Source organism: Spermophilus citellus, assembly GCF_964194105.1.
Source record: "Spermophilus citellus genome assembly, chromosome: 2".
Classification (NCBI taxonomy): Eukaryota; Metazoa; Chordata; class Mammalia; order Rodentia; family Sciuridae; genus Spermophilus; species Spermophilus citellus.
In genome coordinates this window covers 148,709,177-148,715,035 of record NC_138183.1, presented here as the reverse complement: position 1 = coordinate 148,715,035, position 5,859 = coordinate 148,709,177, and positions in this window count along the sequence as shown.

The window sequence follows — 5,859 nt, the reverse complement described above, 5'->3', positions numbered from 1 at the left end:
AGGGTGACAGGTAGGTTTAAAAGACTTGTGGCATTAGCCCTAAGAAGAGAGGACCAGGAAGAAATAATAAAATACAATAAGCCAGGCTCAGAATTCTGATATGACAATCTCAATTGCACTGGGGAAATAGTTAGAAGTTTTCCAACTTTTAGGACTCACATTTTACTCAGGGATTGCATTTATTGGCTAACCGCATGAGATGCCCATTCTACCATTTAAAAAGACATCTCAAAACCTGTAATTTCTGAGAGTACAGCATTTCCTCTTGCCATCTAGAAAGTAATGTGCTTTTATTTTCTTTCTTTTTAATGAGGAAGGAGAAAATTGAACAAGACAGGATAGCTCTTATAGCAAAATAAAAAAAAAAAGAGAGAAAAAGAAAACCAAACTCATGGACCCTTCTCATTTCATTTCAGCAATCTTTTTGGTAAGAACTGTTAAAGCCAAAGTCAGCTGAAAAGATTTGCTGATGATTAGTTTAAAAATCTTAAACCACTCAGCAGTGCTATTTTGAGCCATCCTAGTTTCCTGAAAGGATTACCCAGCCTTCCTGAGTCCTCCTGCATTCCAGAACCTTGGCTCTTTGTTGGCTTATACCGCGGGATATTTGTCCTGGGTGTGTTCACAGTGTAAAGCTGGACATTGCTTGCTCTGCCGCAGAGACAACGTCTGGCGACACCTGTCCAAGCCCAGCATGGGCTTTGGGCCCTGCAGTGAGACAAAGGACTTCCTCCCTCCCCTGGCGTGGTTCAAAGCTGACCCTTGTGGTGGCCGGAGCAATAATGCTTGCTTGATGTGCTCTGTGACTCCTCTGCTTCCCCGACCCCTCCTTTGTGTTTGTGGGTAACTAGCAGACAGGCCAAAGAATGAAAGGTGCTTTTTACTCTGTCCTTTAGCGGGACGGAGCAGCTATTGCCATCTGATGTGCGTTTGGTAGAGTTTTTGAAGTGAGAATTTATGGAGTCCAAGGGGACTTTACACAGATCTCGTTGTGCTTTGAAACTCAGAGGTGGCCCTTTGGTTTGTGCATGTCTTTGCCCTTTGGGTAACTTAATATTTCAAGTGATTGAGTAGCAGCCTGCCTACCTGCCCCCAGCCTACCTCCATCCTCCTAAGACAGTCCTGCCCTGTTGAGTTGCTGGTCTCACTGCTGCTTGAGCAGCCCTGTTGAAGGTGCTGCAGCCATCAAATCACCAGCTGGGCATTTATAACAGGGACACACCCTCTTCTCCTAGTGCTTTAGCAAGGAGACCCCAGGAGCCCCACACTCAGCAGAGGGCCTCGTTGGTGGTGGGACGTCATGGACAGGCAGGACTTCCAGGCTGAGCAGGAGAGAGCAGCTAGAGCCAGACTAGCTGAATCCCATAGACAGGTCTGTGCTCCGGGACCAGATGGCCTGTCTCAAACTGGCTTCTGGTGTGGACATTGGGGAAGCACAGGGGTCTGCTTTTGTGGGAGTGTCCTAGGGAATGTTCTGCCTGGGTGGCTGCTTCTCTTCAGAGGGTACGAGGTGGATGCTTTAGTCGGAGATTTGCAAAGAGTACCCCAGCAACTCCTTCCAGCCCTGAAATTTGCAATTGCAGGGTGGGATTAGGTTTTAATGATTATTGGCCACATCATGAGTAGGTGGATGTCTTGCCCCAAATGTGAATGTGTTTGTTGTTTTTTGACTTTGAGCAACGCAGACTGAGCAGTCAATGGCACTCAGAGAATGAGACGCTGGTGTTGCATCAGCATTCTTGGGAACATTCTGGAACCGCAGGCCAAGGCTGAGCTCCTCCCCTTTGAATCAAGTTACTTGTAGGGTTTTAATTTTGCTCACAGATTTCTTGGTGCTCCTCTCATCAAGAGGTGGAGGCCAATTTCCCACCCCTGGAGTGTGAGCTGTGCTTGGTGACTCCCTGCGAAGGTGAAGCAGAAGGCAGAAGTGCAGGGCTGAGCCTTCCTGGAATAGCCCTCAGAAGGCATTTGGGCTGGGCATGGTGATGCATGCCTGTAATCCCAACAGCTCAAGAGACTGAGGCAGGAGGATCTTGAGTTCAAAGCCAGCCTCAGCAATGGCAAGGTGCTAAGCAACTCAATGAGACCCTATCTCTAAATAAAATACAAAAAATAGGACTGGTGTTGGGAGTCTTCAGTAGGTGAGTTCCCCTATCAGGTATCCAACTTCAGACGGGCTACGCAGGGGCTTTGACCTGGAGGAGAGATCACACCCCACCACAACCTTCATGGTCACGGTGGACTCTCTGGAACCTGGTTCATGAGCGAGAGGTACTGAGGGGTGGAAGAACAGGCACTCCCCTTCCCACCCCCCCTCTTAACCACCCTTGTCCCTCTCCTGACCTATGGGGGACTCTTCTTCCCTCTCTTCAGACTCCCCCTTATTAAATTCTGCACACAAGATTGGCCTTACTATCAATTAGACAATCAAAGTCAATGGCCCCCAGGAGGATCCCTAGATCCCACAATTCTCAGAGATCTGTTTAACTTCTTTGAGCGCTCAAAAAAGTGGAAGGAGATCCCCTATGTTGAAGCTTTTTCTCTTCTTTGTTCTCACCCCTACCTATCCGGCAGATGATCCCCCTCCCTAACGACCTACCCCGTCGGCTCCGTCCAGCCCCTCAGGTGCTCCCCCTGACTCAGCTGACACCTTTAGTTCCCCCCAAACTAGGTCCTGCCCCTAGTCCCACAAACCATGGCCCCTTTATGAGAGGTTGCCTGACCTGAGGGCATTATCCGGGTACATATCCCATTCTCTATGAATGACCTCAAGGTTGGGCTCATTCACCACAGAAGAGAGTTTCAGTGGGTCCTCCAGGCTTATAACCCCACTTATATGTTATTGGCTAACACCCTCCTTCTTGAGGAATGTACCAGAGTCTGGGAACTTGCCAGAGCCCATGCAGATGAAACTCATGGAGTTAATCCCAATCACCCTCCGGGGCCACTTGCTGCCCCAGATCAAACTCCTGACTGGGATTATAATACCCAAGCTGGCATACAGAGTAGGGACCGATTCTCCGCATGTATTATTGCTGGGCTCAAAACAGCGGCACGTAAGGCTGTCAATTTCCAAAAATTATAAGAGACCCCATTGGAATTTCTGAATCGGCTTATGAAAGCCCTTCAGCACTAACCTAGATCCCCAAATCCCAGATGGCCGTCATGTCCTTATGACATATTTCCTCTCGAAGAGCTACCCTGACATCTGGGCCAAACTAGAAAATCTCCAACAAGGCCCTGCCACCCCCAGACAGAGCTCTTGGCGGTAGCCTTTAAGGTTTTTATGCTGGCCCAGGCCCTGCAGGGTGCTTCCTTGGGTCGCCGCCCATCACCAAAACCCCCTCTGGGTGCCTGCTTCAAGTGTGGCAAGGGGACATTGGGCCAGGGCATGCCCCACACCACGCACTCCGCGAACCCCATGCCATAAATGTCAACAACAAGGTCACTGGGGCTCTGACTGTCCTAGATCCTGTAGGAGGCCTATGGCCAGGGAACCCTCCGACCTTCTGGGCCTGGCAATCGAAGATTGATGGTGCCTTGGGTCTTTGTCCCCAGCTGTAACAATCAATAGACAGGAACCCAAGATGCAGATTCAGGTGGATAGGTACAAGGTTGACTTTCTCCTTTACATGGGGGCTACCTTCTCAGTCCTGACAGAATTCTGGGGGCAAACAGTGCCGTCCACCTCTCCTATTGACGGGGTAGGAGGAAAGACCATCTATCCAAGAAAGACTCCCCTATTACTCTGTTCCATAGACAACTTCCCATCCTCTCAGACATTCCTAGTTATGCCCCAATGTCCAGTTCCTTTGCTCGGCCGAGATATTCTCTCTAAATTCAATACAACAATCAACATTCAGGCTCCTGGCATCAGTCAGGCCCCAGAATCAGCCTGTTCATCTTTTCTGGCCCTTTTGGCAGAAGAATGGCCATTCTGCTCCATTTGTGAGGCTGACATGAAATACCATACTAACCTGGTTGACCCGATTGTATGGGATATCCACACCCCCTCCACCGTTTCCTGCCCACCATTTAACATTCATCTCAAAGATCCCAACACCTTCCCCAATCAGGCTCAATACCCCCTGTCCACAAAAGCTCTTCTGGGCCTACAACCTATTATTCAGGACCTTCTTAGCAAGGGGTACCTCCGAACTGCTCATTCCCCTTACAATACTCCCATACTGGTGTTAAAAAAGTCCAATGGGTCCGATCACTTAGTTCAGGACCTACGACTCATCAACACCTCCTTTAGGCCCATACATCCTTTGGTTCCCAACCCATACACCCTGCTGTCTCAGGTCCCCCACACTGCCACACACTTCTTGGTCATAGATTTAAAGGATGCTTTCTTCTCCATTCCCCTTGCCCCCAAATCACAAGATCTTTTTGCCTTTACCTGGACAGATCCCACCATCAGACAGTCTCGATAACTAACCTGGACTGTCCTTCCTCAGGGATTCCGAGATAGTCCTCACCTCTTTGGACAAACCTTGGCCTGCAACCTCCAATCTTTTCACCCCCAGTGCCCCGAATCCACCCTCTTGCAATATGTTGATTAAAGCACCCCACCACAGCCTTTAAGGCTACGGTGGCCCTCAGGGACTCCTTCCTTGGGCAGATTCGAAAGTACTAGTCCTCTCACCTTTAAGACTCGGCTGCTAGAGAGACGCTTACCCTCCCCTTCCTCTCCCCTCTTTCTGGCCCTGGGAGTATCCGGCCTCTCCAGGAGGGGTCCCGAAAAGCCTTGGCCAAGGTCTCCCATGGCTCCGGCTCTGTCTGGGACAAGAGCTTCAACTGTCAGGATTCGGTGATGACCAATCTCTGCAGCTTGAACCTGCTACTTAGGCACTCCTGATTTTTTGGCTCTAGCAGGGATGCTCCTTTTGCCAATAAATTAGTTTCCTCCTTCTCTGCGTCCTCTTCCCTCCTCCTTACATGGGTAATGTGTCCTCTCTGCCAGTTGACTCTCCCCTACAATGCCTCTTGGATCAAATACAGCACCCAGGCCTGGCCAACTTATCCCTTAGACAACCAAAGCAGATGGCCCCTTTTGGGTCCCTGGATCCCTCCATTCTAAGGGATCTCTACAATTCCTGTGAGCATTCAAAAAATGGGTAGAGATCGCTTATGTCCAGGCTTTCTTCTTGCTCCGATCCAATCCTGCTCTCTGCACCTCTTGCAAACCTCTACAAATTCTTCTAGCCTGTCCAAAGGGCGCTCAACAGATGACACAGTTCTCCTACTTAATTTCTTGGCCTTAAAGGGATATCGGGCCTCTCCACAAAAAGCCCAAATAGCATGTATCTAGGGTTCTCTATCTCTCAAGGGAAAAAGTCCATTACAGTGACAGAAAACAGCTTATTGTGTCTATACCTACACCAAAGACCAAAGATGACTCTCCTTCTTGGGTTTGGCTGGGTACTTCAGGGCCTGGATTACTTTTTAATTTCTCCCTCCTCGCCAGGCTGCTTTATAATCTAGCCAAGGGCCCCCAAGATGAACCCCTACCCTCAGCAGTAGGGAAGCCCTTTACAAAAAGACCCTCCTCTGTGCACCCGCCCTGCATCTCCCTGGCCTCTCCCGACCCTTCACCCTTATGTACATGAAAAACAGGGACAAAGTCTGGGCGCTCTGGGTCAGGAATATGGCCCCACATTTGCACCAGTGGCCTACCTATCCAAACAGTTCGACCCCACCATCAGGGGATGTCCCCCATGCCTCAGAGCCCTAGCAGTGGCCCATGACCTCCAGAAAGAAGCACACAAGCTTACCTTTGCCTCCACACTAACCATCTCATCTCCTCACCATCTAAAGGATTTCCTCACTTACAAGGGGCTACAGTCACTTCCTCCT